This window comes from Macrobrachium nipponense, chromosome 28, assembly GCF_015104395.2.
Source record: "Macrobrachium nipponense isolate FS-2020 chromosome 28, ASM1510439v2, whole genome shotgun sequence".
NCBI classification, from domain to species: domain Eukaryota; kingdom Metazoa; phylum Arthropoda; class Malacostraca; order Decapoda; family Palaemonidae; genus Macrobrachium; species Macrobrachium nipponense.
The window spans coordinates 39,914,676-39,935,363 of NC_087217.1; the positions used below are offsets into that span (position 1 = coordinate 39,914,676).

Below are 20,688 nucleotides of genomic sequence, written 5' to 3' on the forward strand. Positions count from 1 at the left end.
CTTTTAGGTAGTGCATTGCAAAAACAGACTTACATCTCCAGTAAGTTGTTTGCAATATATTGACCATAGACAAGTTATGCTTAAAGGCTAAGGAGGAAGCCACTGCTCTTATCTCATGCGTCTTGACTTTCAAACTGGGATAGTGGTCTTCTCCCACTTACAAATGCGCCTCCTTAATTAATAAGATCTCTAATAAAAAATGAGATAGCGTTTTTAGATAAGAGGTCTCAAGGGATTCTTGACTGAGCACCATAGGTTGCTCATTGGTCCCCTGATCTCTGTCCTCTGGAGATAATACCTGAGGGCTCTCACAGGACAAAGATCTTTCATCATCTTCTGTGCCTTTTAAGTCAGAAAGATTCTTTACTGTAAAAGATCTTGGCCATTGTTTCAAGGGTACGTTCTTTGCTAGAAACCAATGCTTAAGAGAACACATTACATCTCCTTGTGAAAAAACCACCCTTTTATCCGAGACGTGGATTTTACCGTATCTCTTTGCTGTTGCAAGAGCCATTAGAAACAGGGTCTTCCTGGTTAAATCTCTCATGGAAGCCAAATGCAGGGGGTTCAAACTGTGGTCCTGAAAGCCACTTAAGGACTATGTCTACGCTCCAGGCAACCAACATCTCTGTCTTGGGTTTGCTACACTCAAAAGACCTGATGAGGTCTGAGAAGTCTTGATTTGCCATGATGTCTAAACCTCTATGCTGGTAAAACAGAGCTCAACATTGATCTATAGCCCCTAATAGTTGACGATGATAGCCCCCTCTCAGATCTTAGGTATAAGAGGAAGTCTTATTTGCGTAAAAATTGTTTTAGCAGAAGAGTTGCTATTTCTTCTTCACCACAACCTAAAGATCAACCATTTCTTCTGATATAATTTGTTAGACGATCATCATCTCTTGTTGGCAATACAGTCAATTCCCATATTTGCGTTCTCGAGATCTGCAGATTTTTCTTTGGACCATATCTACCCCTTATTCACGGGAAATTTGTCTATTCGCAAGTTTTTCCGACGATAAATAGCAGGTTTTGATGTAGTCACTGTTGAGTCATCAAGGAGTACCCATTCCATGGTTTATCCAGAGCACCATGGAGCTCTGAATAGAATAGACCATGGAAAGGGTACTCCGTGAGGACGAGACAGCAACTACGCTATCAAAAATTCACTAAATTATTTTATTTTAATGTTATTTACATGACTAAATACATTTTTATGATACAAAAATGATTTACTAATTTTCCAATATTAATATTAATACTGTATTAGTAAGTTTATTGGTATCACATAATAAATATAATAATTTCTCTCTCTCTCTCTCTCTCTCTCTCTCTCTCTCTCTCTCTCTCTCTCTCTCTCTCTCTCTCTCAGAGATGTATGTTTTTTGTAAGATAAATAAACGATTTACTAATTTTCAAATATTAATATTAATGCAAACAGTAAAATATTAATTCATTAAAGAAAATACAATAGTGAATTAGTAAGATTTTAGTTTATAATTGAAAAATTATGTAAGAATGAAGGAATTTTCATTCTAACCCCCATCTTTCTTTTTTGATCCAGGTTCTATGCTGAGGTCCAGAGCAGTCAAATAAGTCAAGTAATGTGACAGAAGGGAGAGCGAGTTGCTCGTTGCTGACTAACTTTCACATAATTTCACTCTACTCTTACTCTTAAGCCCCGTCCACACGACGGGCAAATGCACGGCAGGCACTCTGATTTGCCCGGAATTCTCTCGCTTTGAAACAGTGTACAGACAAACAGCCCAATTAACATTGGCTTCAACGCCTGGTAATGAACAAATGTGATCAGGAAGTAATAATCAAGAGTTCACGCAACCATTAGCAACTGTTTGTAATCTGGTTTTACTTCTTACACTTCATGTACAAGCTTCTACCTAAATGAAGGAGAAGAGAGGAGAGAGAGAGAGAGAGAGAGAGAGAGAGAGAGAGAGAGAGATAATATATATAACCTTCCCTTCAGTTAGCAAAATCCTAGTTCTATCATAAATTCTAGTGGAAAATATACTAAAAGATAACAAAAGCAGAGTTACCAGCACACTTGAATCCCTGAACGTGTCAAAATCGTTTGTCATCTGTCACTCAATATTTCTACATTACGTAACATCGAAAAATGTAAACAACATATTGATAGCTTCTGGATTCCGTGTCAAGGCTAAAGGTTTGGTTAATTCATGTCAATAATTTCTCCATAAGAACGGTTACAGTAAGTCCCCTGACCTTATACATGTGAACAAATAGTACACATACATACGTAGACAAAAAAACACACATATGCATACATACATGTGTGTGCAAAACATACACATAGGCATATAAGTGTGTTTATCATTAAGTAACGGAATTATCCGGATTTCATTATTTTCCAGTTTTGTCAAGTTACAAGTATATAGCTTCTCTGCTTGTTCATTGGATGATGTACATTAACAGACACTAAACGCATTTTCCATACAACATCCTAATTAATGACTGCATTTACTATATTTCGTCAATCCCAACCAAGATTCTCCATCAGTTTTGGAAAAGCTAAGAACAAAATGGAAGGGGAAAATGTTGTGTACATAACACTCTGACCTGAAGATTAAGATGATCTGCTTTAACCTGACATTTTATTTTACCAGTATAGCTTCGTCACTTCACCTCATACCACAGAGAATTGGGAACAGTGTCTGCCTGCTGGGCATTTGCCCGTCGTGTGGACGGGGCTTTACTCTTACTGAGAAGAGAAAATTGTTATGGTTCATGTATGAATATGTTTATTAGTATTTTCAAATAATAAATAATAATAATAATAATAATAATAGGAATAATAATAATAATAATGATAATAATAATTAATTAAATAAATATTTTTAGTTTTAATATAATTAATCATAATAAACTTTTTTAATAATAATAAAATAAATAATAATATAAAAAAAATAATAAAAAATAATAAAAAAATAATAAAAATATAATATTAATAATAATAATAATAATAATAATAATAATAATAATAATAATATAACTGTAATTACAAAATCATATGTGATGGTATTTTAAAGATATATAATAATGTTTCCATTTCACCCTTTTAAATAAGTTTAACTCTCTCTCTCTCTCTCTCTCTCCGTTTTGGCTGGAAGTGTTAGAAGTGTGTTGCAATGGACTGCACTCGGTCCTGAAGGATCTTAAAAGCAAAAAGGACATAGGTCTGGAATGACTGACAGCAGTTAGGACAGACAAAGGAGGAAGGAGCAGAACAAATCCACAAAAATGACCTTAATGTTAATGTATATTGACCACGGAGACAGGATTTGGTGAAAATAAATATAAAACATTAATTACATAACAGGAGTCTGTAAATTAGATCCAAAAACAAAACAGATGTAGCACAACAAAGTTACATTACAATAAAACATAGAAAAATAACACTAACAATAAATATTAGTTAAACAATTCAACAAACAGCTACATCAAAACGCATAAGCCACAACACACTTAAGCTGCATAACTCAAAGCTATATAATTATATAACACAAGCAGTACACACTACAGCAACATATCATTAAACAGTATAAATAAAATCAAAATCATGCAGCAACAATACATGATCGCTAAAAACACAGCATAATAACGATAGCTACACCTCAGCAGAAATACACACACTATAGGCAGTGCCACACACAAAAAAACAGACAAGCTCCACAGACGTCGAGACAGACCCCGCTGTCAAAGAGGACAGACTACAGACGTTAACTTGCCCCACAGAAAAACATGAATAAGTAAGGAAGTAACAACCCACCAAGGGCAAATAATAGTTTCCATTTAAACAACAGTCCAATCTCACACCTCCCTACCCAACTAAAAAATAATTACCATTTTCATTTTTTTTTTTTTTTCACAAAACTCTCCTCTGCAGCTGCCACAACCCAGCCAGCCAAATCAGAACTAATCCTGTCACGGTTGCCAAAGTAATGGACCACACTCGGTCCTGCAGGATCTTAAAAGCAAAAAGGAAATGGGACTGGAATGACTGACAGCAGTTGGGAAAAACAAAGGAGGAAGGAGCAGCACAAAATCACAAAAATTACCTTGATAATTTATTATTTACAAATATATACAAACGAGTCATTTACAAAATTATTATAAGAGTCGGGATTTGGTGAAAATAAATATAAATCATAACTTACATAACAGGAGTCGGTAAATTAAATCCAAAAACAAAACACATGTTGCACAACCAAGTTACTTTACAATAAAACATAGTAAAATAACTCTTAACAATAAACAGTAAAACAATTCAACAAACAGCTACATCAAAAGGCATAAGTCACGACACTTAAAATCCATAACTCAAAGCCATGAAATTATATAAAACATGCAGCCCAAATTACAGTAACATATCATTAACCAGTTTAAATAAAATAAAAACCATGTAGCACCAATAATACAATCACTAAACAGACAGCATAATAACCATAACTACACCCCAGCAGTAATACACACTCTACAGGCAGCGCCACACACACAAAAAACAGACAATCTCCGCAGAGAAGTCAAGACAGACCCAGCTGTCAAAGTGGATGCACACAGACAATAACCATAATCATCAAAACAGCCCATGTCTGTTAACAGGGACAATCCCAAAAACACAGATGACTAACAGCAAAGTCGAAGAGACAACAGGTTGGTTGTCTCACTGGAGCCAAACTGCTCCACCGACTGCATCTTCCCACTGCCGTAGACAACAGGTAACCAATGCCTGCTGTTTACATCAAGTACCCACGCTGCTTTGCTGTCTGGAACCTGACTCACTGCTATACCGAACCCGACTGTCGTTGTCAAAGGCAAGACGACGGAGACGTTAACTTGTCCAACAGAAAAAACAAATAAGAAAGGAGACAACAGCCCACCAAGGGCAAATGATTGTTTCCATTTAAACAACAACCTAACCTCGCAGTATGTATACATATCTTTAAGGATACTACAACATTTTATGATAAAATAATAATTTACAGTACTAATTTTTATATAATATTAAGTTTAATGAGACTGAACAATAACAATAAAATTCTCTCTCTCTCTCTTACTTATGTATGTGTATTTGTTTTGTAGTGTAGTTAATAAATTATTTATCTAATAACTAGTTTTTAAATGTTAATAAGATTAATTAAAGAAATAGCGATTCCCAGTCTTTGAGAAAGGAGGGCGGGGGAGTAAATGACAGTTTGATACACATATTGGCGGGGGGGAAGAAGTCATAAGGAGTTATCTCTCTCTCTCTCTCTCTCCCTTCATTATTATTCTCTACATCTCAAAAATAATTCATAATTTCTCCCTTGATGGTCAGATGTATGATTTTGCTAATTCAATGGGGTCTCCCCTCTCTCTCTCTCGCTCTTTGTGTGTGTGTGTGTGTGTGCTATTGACTGTGCATATATATTTCCAATGGTAAAACGTTTAAGATGACTTTGAAATTACAGTAGTACCTCGTACTTCGAACTTAATCCGTTCCAGAAGGCTGTTCTTAGTACGATTTGTTCGAAATATGAAACAAATATCCCCATATGAAATAAAGGGAATCAGGATAATTCGTTACAGCCGACCCAAAAAGTCCCCCTTTTAACATTTTTTCTATTATTAATGTGTTCAAAAGTTAAATTAAGAGAGTAAAGTAATGAAACAGTACGTTATATGAAGTAAAATGTTCTAAATTTTATTTTTTTCTGTGTATGATTTACGAACTGTTTGGTAAAAATGGCGCCGGCCGGCTGGGAGATGGAGGGAGGAGAAACGGGAACCCTTTGAGCAAACCGAATTGGTTACAGTATGCAAAGACTGATAACAAAATCAATTTTATTCACATATTAGGTACAAAGATAATCAAAGGAATCGATAGTGTGTGTGTCCGATTGTGTGTCTGAGAGAGAGAGAGAGAGAGAGAGAGAGAGAGAGAGAGAGAGAGTAATCAGCGTGTTTACACTTGGATCTTAAGTGCATGGAAGAAATTACTTATGCCATAATACATCAACTTACTGTTGGGAAACGGCAGACTTTTAAAACAAACATGAGGATTTTGCAAACAAACAAGTAATAAGTCAAGAATGCAAGAAAAGGAAAGAGATAAAATAACTTTTCACAAGGAAGCCGCTTAAACAAACAATCGAAGGCATGCAGAAGCTGAAAGCAGCGCCAGTTTGTTTATCAAAGAGCTGAGTTACTTTTACAGTAGTAAACAAAATCGTAAAAAGCAATTGTCACTAGACTGGTATTTTACCGTAACAAAAATAAAAGTGAATTGGGCAGATCGAGTGTAAGTGAAAGAAATGGGCGAATAATCATCCCAGATCAGCTGATAAGTCAATGGGAAGCAGAGCCGTTCTCCAACCACGTCTCCTTTCTCTCTCTCTCTCTCTCAACGCATCGAACACGAACTCGAGAAAGTTTTTTTTTTTTTCCTGCATTGCGGTTGTTTTCATGTTTTATCATTATGTTAAATTTATTGTGAAATGACATTTTATTTTTTATGTGAATTGGTATTGCTTTTACGTACATATTATAGTAAAGATTTTACTGTCTCTTCTCTCCTCAACAATACCACGACGCCCGATAACTTAAAATCATTCATTCATTATTCCTCAAAAATATAAAAGATCCCTCACTCTACCTCAGGTTAGCTGTGTATCACCGCAACGACGAATAGTTTTGTTGATCATTTGTGCTAAATTTTATTGTGAAAAGCTTTGTTCTTTCTTTTACTGTTTTGTTAATATTGTTCAACTAGACCGTCTCACTCGGCGCAACGAACACTGGCTCGATTGAGACTTTTTTTTTTTTCTTATTTTGATTGTTTTCATATTTAATCATTACGTTAAATTTATTGGGAAATTCCCTTTTTATATGAATTGTTATTGCTTTTACAGACATACAGTAATATTTTAACTCTCTCTTCTCCTCTCCTCAACATATCAACGCTCCCTCATTCACTCTCAAGTCAGCTGGGCGTGACATCTGCGGTTACATACGATTTTGTACATCTTTTATGCTAAATGTTATATTGAAAGCTAAATTTTACATTAAATGCTTTATACTTTTATTTATTTTGTCAAATATTGTTATAATTAAGAATATATTGTAAAAGAAAAAATAAATTTAATACAGTTTAACTTGTAAGACCCAGTAGGCCATCGAATATAAGTATAAACTAGATAATCAGTCAGTTCAAAGTACAAGCATTTGTTTTGACAAACGATACAAAATTTTCTCTAAAATTTTGTTCGAAAAACGGAAAGTTCGACATAAGAAACTTTTAATAAACGAGGTACCACTGTATATTAACAATATACAGTGCCTCCCCCACCCCGTATTCGCGTTCTCCGGATTTGCGGACTCACACATTTGCGGATTTCTCTCTGGAACACTTCCCTGTATTATTCACACAAAATTTGCCCATTAGCAGTATTTTTCAAAGAGAAATTTCCACAAATTCCTGAGGTTTTTTTATCAATTTCATCATAAAATGAACTTTTTGTGATAAAACTATTAAAAAAAAAACAGGTATAAAAATTTTTAGTGGGTTTTTCTTGAGTTTTAACTAACAAAATAGGTTTTGAGCATTTTTATAGGGGTTCCAACTATTCGTGGGTTCTAACTATTCAATGGGGTCTGGTACGCATCCCCCACGAATACGGGGGACCACTGTAATCTCAGAGATTAAAACTTTAATAGGATAGTAATTTAAGATATATTTGAAGCAGGATATTACTTAAAGTATAGATTTGGTATCTGAACTTTAAAGGTAAGCAGTTATAAGGGTTTTTAGATGGGGTTCTAAGTAGTAATAGGTTTGAACTATTCGCAGGGGTCTGGTACGCATACCCCGCGAATACGGGGGTCCACAGTAGCCCGAGACACTATTCTTGAAAACCCTTCAATCGAAGGAGTTTGAGGAGTCGATAAAACCTGTCAGGGCCAGCGTGGATAGGTTTTGGTGAAACCTCCTGAAATAGAGATGTCTGAACAGCTCTGGAATGGTGGGAAGGAGCCTTGGGTAGTCCACTAAAAGGGCTAGTAGATCGGCAAACCATTCTTTTTGTGATCAATAGGGAGCTATTAGTGTCATGGTGACATTTTGATGAGATTGGAGCTTGTTTCAGCACCTCTCTTATCAAGCTGAATGGAGGAAAGGTGTACACATCTACTAGGTATGACCACTCTAGTAAAAGGGCATCTGTTCCTCAGGCTCTAGGATCCGGGAGCAGGGAGCAGGACAGAGGAAATCTGTGGTTTCTGGACGTGGTAAATAGATCCAAAAATGGTTTCCCAACAGTTTCCATAGCTCTAGACACACCACACTTTGAAATCCTGAGTCGACTCTGTGGGAAGGATGTGTTGATCTTAACTCAATCCATCCGCTAAGACATTAAGTTTCCCCTGAATATGTAATACACTTGCTTTTTGCAGCTTGTTCTTTCAGCTGTCACTTTTGTAAGGGAGTTTTAGATTTAATCCTTTTTATTTTATTTGTATTGTATGTCACCCACTGCAAGGTAGTCTTTTTATATAATTGTAGATTGTAGATTCTCTGGATTATTGTAGTCTCAGGATGCTCAGAAAGACAAAACAAAAATTTCTTACTTCATCCACACTAGTGATATATCCACAAGAATAAGTAAATATACAAATTTAGATTATCTTGAGATGCTGAGGCAAAGTATTGATGTTGAAGCCTTTCTTATTCATGGCTTGGTAAGGCCTACAACCTCACCCTCTGGATGCTTTGTTCTTCCTCTGCTTCTCAGTAAACATCCTCCGCCAAAGAGATGTCCCTCCTAAAAGTGGGAAGGTCTCTTTCTGTTGCTGCCCTCTGATCTTCTTCATTGGTTGATCACGTCCATTGTACCACCTGTTTGGGCGGAAATTAATTCTAGCACCTCCTTTGCCAGGGCGTGACTAATGACGTCACCGGAAACATCCTGGTTCCGGTGGGAGTTGAAAGGTTATTTAAATAAAGCAACGAATGCACTTATTTAATAGCCACCCATACGATCAACACTTCACTTGTTTGGGTTATTGCGAGAACACTTCCGTTGCTCAAGCTACCTCTCTCTCTCTCTCTCTATTCATCTGTCTATCAGTGGATCTCTCTCTATTCTTTTATTCTCTGTCTATCTATCTGTCTACCAGTGGATTTCTCTCTCTCTTTTCCCATATCTATCTTAATTTTCCCTAACAAACATTACATTACTCGCCCAACACCATACAGTGTCCTCAATGTTCTACAACAATAATTAAACTGGCAACAATTGGTAATAATGGACACAATCATAAAAAAAATCTTTCCCCAATCGTAGAGAAAATATAAGCATATCAAATTATTACCAAGTAAAAAATAATGTAAACATCAATTGTAATCATGGTTCATTTCTTTTAGTTTCTGTCAGTATCCTCTGTATTGTTTTAATAATTAATTTCCTTACTATTATGATAAACAAAACAACAGTTACTCCTATTACCACTGGATTTACTAACGATAAAATTGGGGATACATTTTCCTTGTAGTAAAAATAGCCATCAACATAGTTCAAGTTTTCAAGTTTTTTTAACTGTAACTGAGACAATTTTAATTCTTTTATCTTATATGACTCATTTTTATATGGCACACGTTTGTTAAATTCATATGTTGTAAACACATTAGGTTCATACAACTAAAATATTTTTATCATAAATCACTTTGGCACTTATTAAATTGTAATACATGATTACATCTTTCACAAGTGGTTTATACATCTTTCTCAAGTGGTTTAAAGTGTTTCTCTATTACACAAAATTTAATAATGTCTTCTAACTCTTTAGGAATTATTAATGTTGGGGTCAAAATACCTTTATAAGCAAGCAGAATGGCACTTAGTGTGTTCTTATGATCTTGTAATATCACTCACTCACTTTTTAGAGCAAATGTATTTAAAAACTGTATGCTTTCCAACTCCAGTTCTTTTGTTACATTCTGATTGCCTTGATTTATAAAATTTTCCAGTTTTTATATTTGTTCTGCATTCTGATGGTGTGAGGTAATCACTTTATTTATCACAGTTCCACTTTCTGCTGCCCATTTTTCCAGCCTGTCTATTCTTTCTTATTTGCTTCGGTAGCAACTCCAAATAATGTATTCCAATCAGTTCCCTTTTATTTACTGTATTTTCTATGTCTGTGTTTAATTTTTCTAACACATGTATAACGCTATTATTATCACCCTTTTGTATTATTGACTTTATATCTGTTTGGATTTTTCCTAATGTTTCTTCACTATTTAACACTTTCGTTATGTTGATAGAAATTATTCTAAGTCTCTGATCATTTTGACTTTACCATGTCTTTTTAACAATGATCCTTTATACATAGCTAAGACTACGATGAGCCTCATTTTGGATCTTTAAGAAAAGACTTTTATCACATTCTCTTTATATGTTTCATTACGATGAGCCTCATTTTGGATCTTTAAAAAAAGACTTTTATCACATTCTCTTTATGATTCCAGTGGACTACTTTTTCCTTTAAATCACCTTCATTAATTACTCTATATTTGTTTAATTTCAGCAATTCTATAACTCTATATGGTCCAGTGAACTTAGGGGAAACCATTACATCTGGCCCTTCTTGAATGTGATTCTGTACATATATTTGGGTACCCACTCTAAGATCTGGTTTGATGGTCTTTTTATTATAATATTTAGCAAGAGTCTCATGGACCTCTTTTAGGTTAGCCCTTGTTTTCATGATTGCCTCGTAAGTACGTCTGGTTTTCCATGCAATATAATCATCTTAGTTATAAGTATGTCTGGGTGGTGTTGCATCGTCTAATAATGCGTTAAACAGTCTCTTTTGATAACTGTATAGCAAATAATGTGGAGATTCTCCTATTGTCTCATTTGCAGTATTATTCAACGTGAATTGTACGTCTTCTAGTGCTAAGTCCCAATCTTCTGTCTATGGACTCGCTAAAGTTTTCAGGATATCCTTTATTTTATGATTAGTTCGTTCTACTGGTCCATTAGAACTTGTTTATAAGCGGTTATTTGACATTTATTTATTTTATAAAATTCAATATATTATCTTTAAAAGATCACTAGTAAATTCAGCAGCATTACCAAAAAGAAGAATAATTTCAGTAATTAAAAAGACAACAAGAATTTGTTGTCTTTTTAATTCCTGGATGTCCTGCTAACTTTTATGAGTGTGTTAGTTCTAAAACCACTCTGGTTAGTGTTTTGGGGATATATAATCGTGAACAACCATTTCTCTGTCGGCATTTTATACAACTATCCATTTACTAATTGAAAATCAGGTTTTAAGGATTCATCTAGTAATAGCTGTCCTACTATGTGTCAAAAAAATCTAAATCTACTACTTGACAACTAAAACAAAACGTATTAGTTGTAATGCAATTTTTTGTTTCTTCTGCCAAGGTATTAAATTTTCCTGGAATATATCTGAATTCTGGGGCAAATTCTAATACACTAATGAACCATACTGAATTTCATGTTATTGATGAAGGCTCTCTTTTTAAGTAAGTCACAAATGGGTTTGTAACTACATTAACTTTATGACCCAAAAGTATAGGTACAAACTTCGTTAAATCCCAATATAAAGCTAGACACACTCTTCTGTTGTACTATTATGTCTTTCTACTGGGTTTAAAACTCTACAAGCATAATAGTTTTGGCCTTTTAACAATACAGCTCCTAGCCCTGTACTTGAGGCATCACAAGCTAAATAAAAGTCTTTGGAAAATCTGGGTAGGTTAAAACAGGGTTCCTGGTCATTTTACTCTTTAGTGTTTGAAAGGCTGTTTCTTATTGATCCTTCCATTCATATTTAACATCCTTTTTGGTTAGTTAGCAAAACCTTTTATAAAAGGTCTATAACCTACCATACCTAGGATCCTTATTAACGCTTTCAAATTAGTGGGAGCTGGATAATCAATTATTGCCTTTATTTTTACCAGCCTGTGTGCGCAGTTCGTCTTCACTAATTACCTGACGCAATTATTCTAATGACTTCATCAGGAATTGATATTTCCTTATCTTAAATTTTAATCCTGCAAATCTTAATCTCTCTAGGACCAATTCCAATGTTCTGAGATGGCTTTCTATATCTCCTAGAATTTGTAGCATTAGTCTGACAAAAGTTAATGGGGCTCATGTGAGTCCAAATAGCATTACTTCAAACTGTGAATGTTCTTTTTGAGTGCTTGAAGGCTGTGAATTGTTTTGATTCTTCATCTAGAGGTACTTGCCAATATCCACAAAGCAAATCTAAGGATGAAAATATTTTTGCCCCTTCTAATAGAGCTAACATATCTTGAATTACCGGCATCATTATTCGATCTGGAACTGTGTTCAAGTTTAACTTTCTATAGTTTATTACAAGTCTCCAACTGCCATCTTTCTTTGGAACAAGTAACAGAAAACTATATGGAGGTTTAGAAGGAATTACTACTCCATCTCTTTTCACTTCCTTTATCAAATTGTCAACCATGGGTCTCTGGCTTATTGGTAATCTGTAAAAAGGAATAAAAAAAAATGGCTTGGCTCCATCATCTAACAAAATTCTATGCTGTAGAACATTTTTTCTTCTTAATTTATCTCCTAAAGCTATTACATTTCTGTATTTTTCTTGCACCTGAATTAACTTGTTTCTATTTTCTGGAAAAAATCTGTTTTATTCACTGCCTGACTTATTTTAGAGTTTTGGGCATTTAGAGAGAAAAATGCTTTTTCTTCTACTGTTAGTAAAGGATTGTTAATGGGTATTCCTATGCAAAAGACAATGGCTGTATTTAGTGTTAGTCTGTTATCTGAATAGTTTTGGACATAGACTTCAATGTTATCACCACTTCTGTGGACTAGTGAATTATACATTCTGACAAAGTCTGGCAATTCTTCATTCAATAATTGAATATCTTTATCTTTTATATCCTCCTTTGATTGCATATAAATCTTTGTTAAATATTTTGGATACAAAGTTACTCTTCTATTAAAGTATAAATTGCACTTTTATCATCAGCTGTGCTAACACTACATATTTCTTCTTCTTTTATGTCTGAAAAATAGCAAAGTTCTGTATCCCCAATGGTTTCTTTGGTTACTTCTATTATATTATATCTGATTTATTTATTCTATTTAAGAGTAATACTTCATTTGGTACTTCTCCTTCATTTTCACAACTCATTACTACGTTACTATAGTTATAGGCGCCTTGATTTTCGTTAGAGTCAGTGTTTTAGTCATCACAATTATTTATATCAGTGTAATTATTCATATCTGAGTAATTATTCATATCTATTCATATCTAAGTTTATATGACCTGTATGTGCACATCTCAACAATTTTGTATTCTCTAATTGTAGGAATTCCTCTTTTTTTATTTGTTTCCACTTTATCTTGTTTATTCTTGTTACTTGACTGCTCTCCCCGTATGTTTGTCTGGCTTGTCGACACTGTCTCAGAAAAATTGATCAGATTTGGGTGAGAATTTTCTTCGTCAAGCGTAAACATATGCTCTTCTGATTATCCTGTTTCAGGCTAATCTTTCCTTCACTACTACCTAATATTATTCCACATCTCATTAAATTAAACGAGGAAAATACTTGTGTGGGAAAAAATGTGTCTTCTAAAACTAGAAAACTTTCCATAAATCTGTGTGACAAAATTTCTATTTCTAGCTTCCAGGGTTGGCATGGGTATCTACCCGGGGACCTACCCGCTTGCCCGCCCAGGCCGGGTTTTTAATCTAAAAAGACCAGGGAGGTTTTTTTTAAGTTTTCAGCTGTTTTTTGCTTTTATAATCCATAATCAGTTATATTGTGTAACTTTTAGTTCGACACATAATTTAAAGTAGAACAAATACATTTACAACCCAATTTTTTTAAAATATGGAAGATATAATAGAATAGTTTTCTAATCTAAAAAAAACTGGGCTTTTTTTTTTTTTTTTTTTTTTTTTTTTTTACTTTTTTTAACTGTTTTCTGCTTCTATAATGCATTATTATAGTACTACTGTATAAATTTTAGTGTGATACATAATGAAGTGTACAACAGTACATCTAGAAATGGTCAGACCCAGGCACATAAGCAACTTGAGATTTAGCCTAGGCCTACTAAGTAAACTGAAGTCTCAACCTTTTCACTGCAATAGGGCATTTCTGGGCTCAGCTCGTGTCGCTGCGCGAAATATCCTTTAATCTATTATTTCTAGGGTAAATGTACTAACACATACCAGAGAATAAATAAAATAAAGAAAAAGGTCAGTATAACTGACTCGCTCACCCTCCAAGAGGGTGTCGGTATGAACACTAGGCGAGTGAGACCACTACCACGAGCCAAATGCCAATAGAAATCTCCCACTACAAAAACCCTCCAAGAGGAGAGCCGACCCACAGAGTGAGCAGCTCGTACTACTACTACTCCATCCCATGCTGCCGACTGCTGCGCCTCTGGTGGCCATCCTTTTCAGTTAGCGCACACGAGTCACACGTGCTATTTTTCTCTCTGTGTTTTTTTGTGCCCTTTCGTTGGATTTATCTATAATGGAGCGTGCAGCTATCGCAGCAGCTAAGTTAAGTACTCAGTAATTATGGTTAGTTGGTTTTTTCCGGCCCTGAGACTGTATTTGCCGTTTTTTAGGTATAAATACGTACTCTGGGTCGGAAGCATGGCAGCATGGTTCTGCCTCATGGTGGGTTCTGCACAGTTACAGTATACAGTATGCACATACTTTATAAAATATCAGGAATAAAAGAAAATCCAGTATTCTTTATGATTTTATATTGAAAAGTAATGTAATTATGAAAAACTAGCTACATTTAGTACTTTAGGCCTAAAGACAAACTTGGCAATGGTTTTGGGTAGTACAGAACTTAAACTTTCATAGGTCTATAGGCAAATGATGATAAATAAATTATTAGTTAGATGAATTATAATGGGGTAAAAATTGTTTAATAAAAGTTGCTGTCAGAAACTTGCGACTTCAGTTTCCTAAACTTTCCATAGTAGGCCTAATCTAAAGAAGTCTTAATTACCATATATACCTGGTCCTGGTCTGACTTAACCCTTAACAGGAAAGGATCTTTTACTCAGTAAGAGACTTGCATGTCTGTTAAACTTATCTTTATATTTTTCTCTTGATTTTTCAAAGATTATAAGTTGATAGCCGAAATACAAATGAAACTGAGGACATAGAAATATTACTAGATTTAAACAGTAAAGGTAAAGAATCAATAAAGAAATAGAAAATTTAAATGAAACTAGTAAATTGTAAAAAAACACACATTTTTCCCGTAAAACCAGCATTTCCCGCAATAAAACCCAGGTTTTTTTTAAACCTGCCCGGGCTGGGTTTTTCTAAAAAATCCGGGTATTTTACCAACCCTGCTAGCTTCACATTGTGGCGAGATCACAAGCTAAAACCAAAAAACTCTCTAAAACCACAGTTGTACTCACCACATACTTGACACACAAAGGGCGAGGAGCTGCACTATACACTAGATAAGGGCGTTGTAACACAATACACAAACAAACAAGGACTACAACCATACACCAACTCAACAATAACACAACAAAAGACCATTGCACAATCACTAACAACATCAAAAAACAACACAACAAGTCAATACAACCACTTACAACAACACCAAGAAACCACAACTCACCAACAAAGCACTCAACTTACAACTCCAACAACTCATCTACAACACAACAGAACTCACAAGCTTAACCACCCTCCAACACACAAGCACAACAACTTCAGCAACACAGCATCAACAACTCTTAAGCATAAAATATCAACAATAATTCAAACAATTCAAAAATACATCAATGCCTTCAATACTGACTCCACTGACTACCTTTACTGACTGACTGCCCAGAACTCTGATCATAAACTGACTGACTGACTGACATGGCAACCGCACCAACAGACAACCCAGAGCTCACCAACAAGCAATTCAATCGTTAACCATTCATCCACTAATTACACCCTCTCTCTCTCACTCTTTTTTCGGAAAACCACAAACACAAATACATACCACACGATCTTAACAGTGACACCACCACATGAAACTCTCTCTCTCTCTCTCTCTCTCTCTCTCTCTCTCTCTCTCTCTCTCTCTCTCTCTCTCTCTCAGGCAACCCTCGAAGACATTGTCAAGTGCAAAAAACAGATTGTTCCTCCATATTACCTCCCCCGTTACATTTGACATCTCCTTACACACACAACCCCCACACCAAATCGCCTTTCGCAATACCCAAGGACGCTCGGAGGCAGGACCCCTGGATCTCGTTTGAGGACCCTCATACACTCTTTTATTTACATCAGTACTCACTTCCTCCAAACCACTTTCATTCAGATTCCCATTCCCACTATCTTCCTCACTACTATCCCTCCAAATCTCATTCACTATCTCATCCACACCTTCCAGCTCTGACCCCAATACCTCTTCCATTTCTGCTACCAAACCCCTCAGTTCATTCATAGTTCTATTAAACTCTTGCAAAGTCTCATCCATACTACTAACCACCTCCTTACTACTCCGCTCCCTTCCTACTGAAATCTCACTCACCCCTGTTAATTCAAACCCACACACGCTACTCGTATCATTCATTCCCTCACAACTAACCGTACTACACGCTTTATCAACTGTTTGTACTCCACCAAACCCTTATCGTGCAGTTCACGCTTCCTCTTTCCATTCCCTTTCTCTACATTCTTCCGCTTTCTTCCATACTCAACCAACACTAACTGTCGATCTCCCAGACCCATTTGTTCACTGACACTTGGCTCATACTTAGTCACCCTCAACCATTCACCCACTGCATTCCCGAACATAATGTCGCACACTAGAGAATCCACCAAACTGAATCCCCTTAACACCTAGTTTCCCGAATTCCCAGCCTGACTCACCCTCTTCCGCCTACACACACTCGCTACATGACCTTCCATTCCACATTCAGCACACTTTGCACGCTGTTCCTTACACATCCTACCATAATGCCCATTCTTTCCACAATTACCACAAATCACATTCACATGGGTACCCCGACATCCACTCAATGTGCCCTACCCATCCACACCTGTAACATTTAATATCCCTATCTTTCTTACACTCACTCACTAAATGCCCCATTTGCCCACACCTGAAGCACCCTCATAAAGCCCACCAACATTCATTCTTCTTGTGTCCTGGCTTTCTACACCTGTAACACTGCTGTTCTCGTTTGCGGCTAACTGACCCTACTCTTCCAATGCTTGGACTCCGATCCCTCTTAGGTTTTACGACACTTACATTACTTGCTCTCACACTCCTATCAACCACTCATTCTGCCATTTGCCTCGGCCTTTCCAAAACTGCCTCCCTATAACTCCTGAACTCTTGTACACACTCAGCTACCTCAGTTCTAATGCTAATACTTCTACTTTCTTTCATACACCTATCTAACTCATAATCCTCTATCATACACCTATCTAACTCATAACCCTCTACTATTTTTAAAATGTCGTTCCTCATCAACCTTTCAATCGTCCATCTCATTTTCTCCTTACGTTTTAGATTCATAAACTCATATACACTCTGGTACAGTCACCAATAACTTTCACACTAACTCCTTACACTCATTTATCCCTTGGTCCCCAAACTTTTCCCTAGCTAATGTTTCTAACCTGCACACATACATTAACAACGACTCACCAACATTCATTCTTGCCTCTTCAAAATCATGCTTTCTCCTATATCAAACACTACTCTTTATCCTCTTTGCCTGTTCCACAATCCTGGCTTTCACACTCTCATACAGCACATTCCCACACTCATCATTACCCCATACATATTCAACAAAAATCTCGTCAAGAAGTTACCTAACTCTCCTGCCCAAACTCTCTTGTTATCTCAATACTTAGCCACACAATACTTCTCATACTCTCTAAAAAAAAAAAAAGTCTTCTATGTCCCTACTACTATATTCCTCATACTTCTCACATCGGGGTACCTCTCTCATATACACCACCTTTCACACTTCCTGCTCACTCTCACTTTCGCTACTTCCATTCTGACCTTTCTTACCCTCTTCCAAATATAATGAATCTATTTCCAAACTCACATCCATACTTTTAGTCCTATCTTTCTTACCCCTTTTCTTCCTACTTACTAACTCCCACTTACCACTATCTAAATCACTCACATCCTGTACCTTACTCTCAACTCAACTCTCTTCTCATCTTCATTCATTCTCTTCTTATCTTGCCCACCACCCTTACTAAACTTCTTCCCTTTAGCACTTGCCTTACTTCCTACCCTTCTGCTCTGACTTACCCCTATTCTGTACCTTCTCTTTCCTCTCCTCATTTACCACAAACATATCATTTTCCTCATGCACACTTTCATCCACTTGTTCTTTCACTTTCTTAAACACTCCTGGCCCGTCACAAGAACCAGGATGCACCCCCACTGCTCTCTCTCCAAAAAACCCTTTCACCATCTCCTTTGTCATCTCTTGCACATCATTCATCATCACTCCGAACTTTTCGTCCATTTTCCCAACCATTCTCTCTTCAGATTTTTTCGCTTCCTATTTCATTTCCACTTTCGCACTCCTCAGCATCCCTCCCAACTCCTCTAACTTGCTCTTCAGCTCCTCACACTCTACCCTTAACTTCTTATTCTCTACTTTCAAATGCTCTTTCACCTCTTCTGACAACCTCAACTTCTCCTTCAACCTCTCCACTTCAGTTCCCCCTTCCATTCTCATTTTCCTTCACCAATCACACAACTCACCACACCAACCTTCCTGCAGCTGCCTCACCAGTAGCTTTGGGCGCCAATAAATAATGTGGTGGGATCACAAGCTAAAACCAAAAAACTCTCTAAAACCACACTTGTACTCAAGGCAAGGAACTGTGCTGTCTGCTGGATACGGCCGTCGTAACACAATACACAAACAAACAAGGACTACAACCACACAACAACTCAACAAAAGACCACTGCACAAACAATCACTAACATCAAAAAACAACAACACGACAAGTCAATACAACCAGCTGTTGTGGTTTCTTGGTGTTGTTGTAACAACACCAAGAAACCACAACAGCTCAACTCCAACAACTCATCTACAACACAACAGAACTCACAAGCTTTACAACCCTCCAACACACAAGCACAACAACTTCAGCAACACAGGCACAACTCTAAGCATACAATATCAACAATAATTCAAACAACAATTCAAAAACACACAATATAACTGACCATCAATGCCTTCGATACTGACTCCACTGACTACCTTTACTGACTGACTGCCCAGAACTCTGATCATAAATAAACTGACTGACTGACTGCCCAGAACTCTGATCATAAACTGACTGACTGACATGGCAACCCACCAGCAGTCAACCCAGAACTCACCAACAAGTAATTCAATCGTTAACCATCCATCCACCAATTACGTCCTCTATCTCTCTCTCTTTTGGAAAACCACAAACAAATACACACTACACAATCTTAACAGCGACACCGACCAAGAAACTCTCTCTCTCTCTCTCTCTCTCTCTCTCTCTCTCTCTCTCTCTCTCTCTCTCTCTCTCTCTCTCTCGAAGACGTCAAATGCAACAAACAGATCGTTCCTCCATAATATTCCCTAGACCTTTAATCTGTTTTCCTGCTAGTCTTTTTTTACTCAACTTTGACCCTGAAACTGAATTTCTGCAATGCCTGTATATCTTGTTAAAGTGATTTTATCAACTATATTTATAGTACTACCTGAATCAATGAGTACATTGCATGTCTTTCCATTTATTGGAATCTTTACAACAGGCAAATCCTTTCTTCTTATTTCTTCTTCTGTCATGGAAAATACCACTTCTTTGCTGTGCAAATAGGAAAAATTACGGATGAACCTTCACTTCCTATTTGAAACCGTTTCTCCTTTTTCTCTTTCATCACCCTGAAGGGATTTACTTCCCTTTCTCTGTCAAGGGGTTAATTGCCACTGACTTGATGACTTATTTGTATTTGGGCGACTTACTATGGAACCAACAGCTTTTAGTTAAATGCCCGACCTTTTTGCAAACTGTACAGATTTTAGGCTCTCTGCATTCGTTAATGGAATGACTGTTATACCTGTAGTTTTCACATGTTATTTTTGGTCTAGCTCCTTGAATTTGATTATTTACTGGCTTAGAATTATTCGTGTTTGCATATTGACCATTATTATCTAATGGGTGGACCATTCCTAGATTGATTCTGTCTTCCTTTCTGGTTTGATTCCATTTTTTTCTATTATTTTGTACATATTTCCCTTGAAAGGAAGTTTTTCTATTCCCTAATTGTCTTGAATTCTCGGTATATTGGTTACTTTTGTTATCCCTATAAATTCCTTAGAAAAGTCTATCTCTTTCCTTTGGATTTCCTGTCTCATTGATATTAATGCTGTAAGGCTATCATTTTTGGGAACAATCTTAGCTTTCTTGAAAGCTTTCTTTTCTTTTTATCCAAATGACAAATAATTCAAAACATACCTTAGGCTAACTAAATCATCTTCGTCACCACAAAAATCATCATTCCTTCCTATGGTATTAGTTTTCTTTAAGTTTTTCACTACTTGGTGGATTGATTCTTCAATATCTGTATGAAGATTT

General features: G+C 36.2%; 1 protein-coding gene across 12 annotated transcripts in view; it reads right to left on the bottom strand.

The window, feature by feature from the left end:
* The window catches only part of LOC135201681 (zinc finger protein 227-like), a 203,830-nt gene that overhangs the window by 25,905 nt on the left and 157,237 nt on the right, over positions 1–20,688 (bottom strand). The window contains exon 4 of one of the 12 annotated variants that reach the window (XR_010311583.1): positions 3,149–4,003. The exons of the other annotated variants lie outside the window; for them this stretch is intronic. The gene's annotated coding sequence lies outside the window, so the exon portion shown is untranslated. Of the gene's footprint in view, positions 1–3,148; positions 4,004–20,688 lie in introns of those variants that run through there. 12 annotated transcript variants of the gene reach the window in all.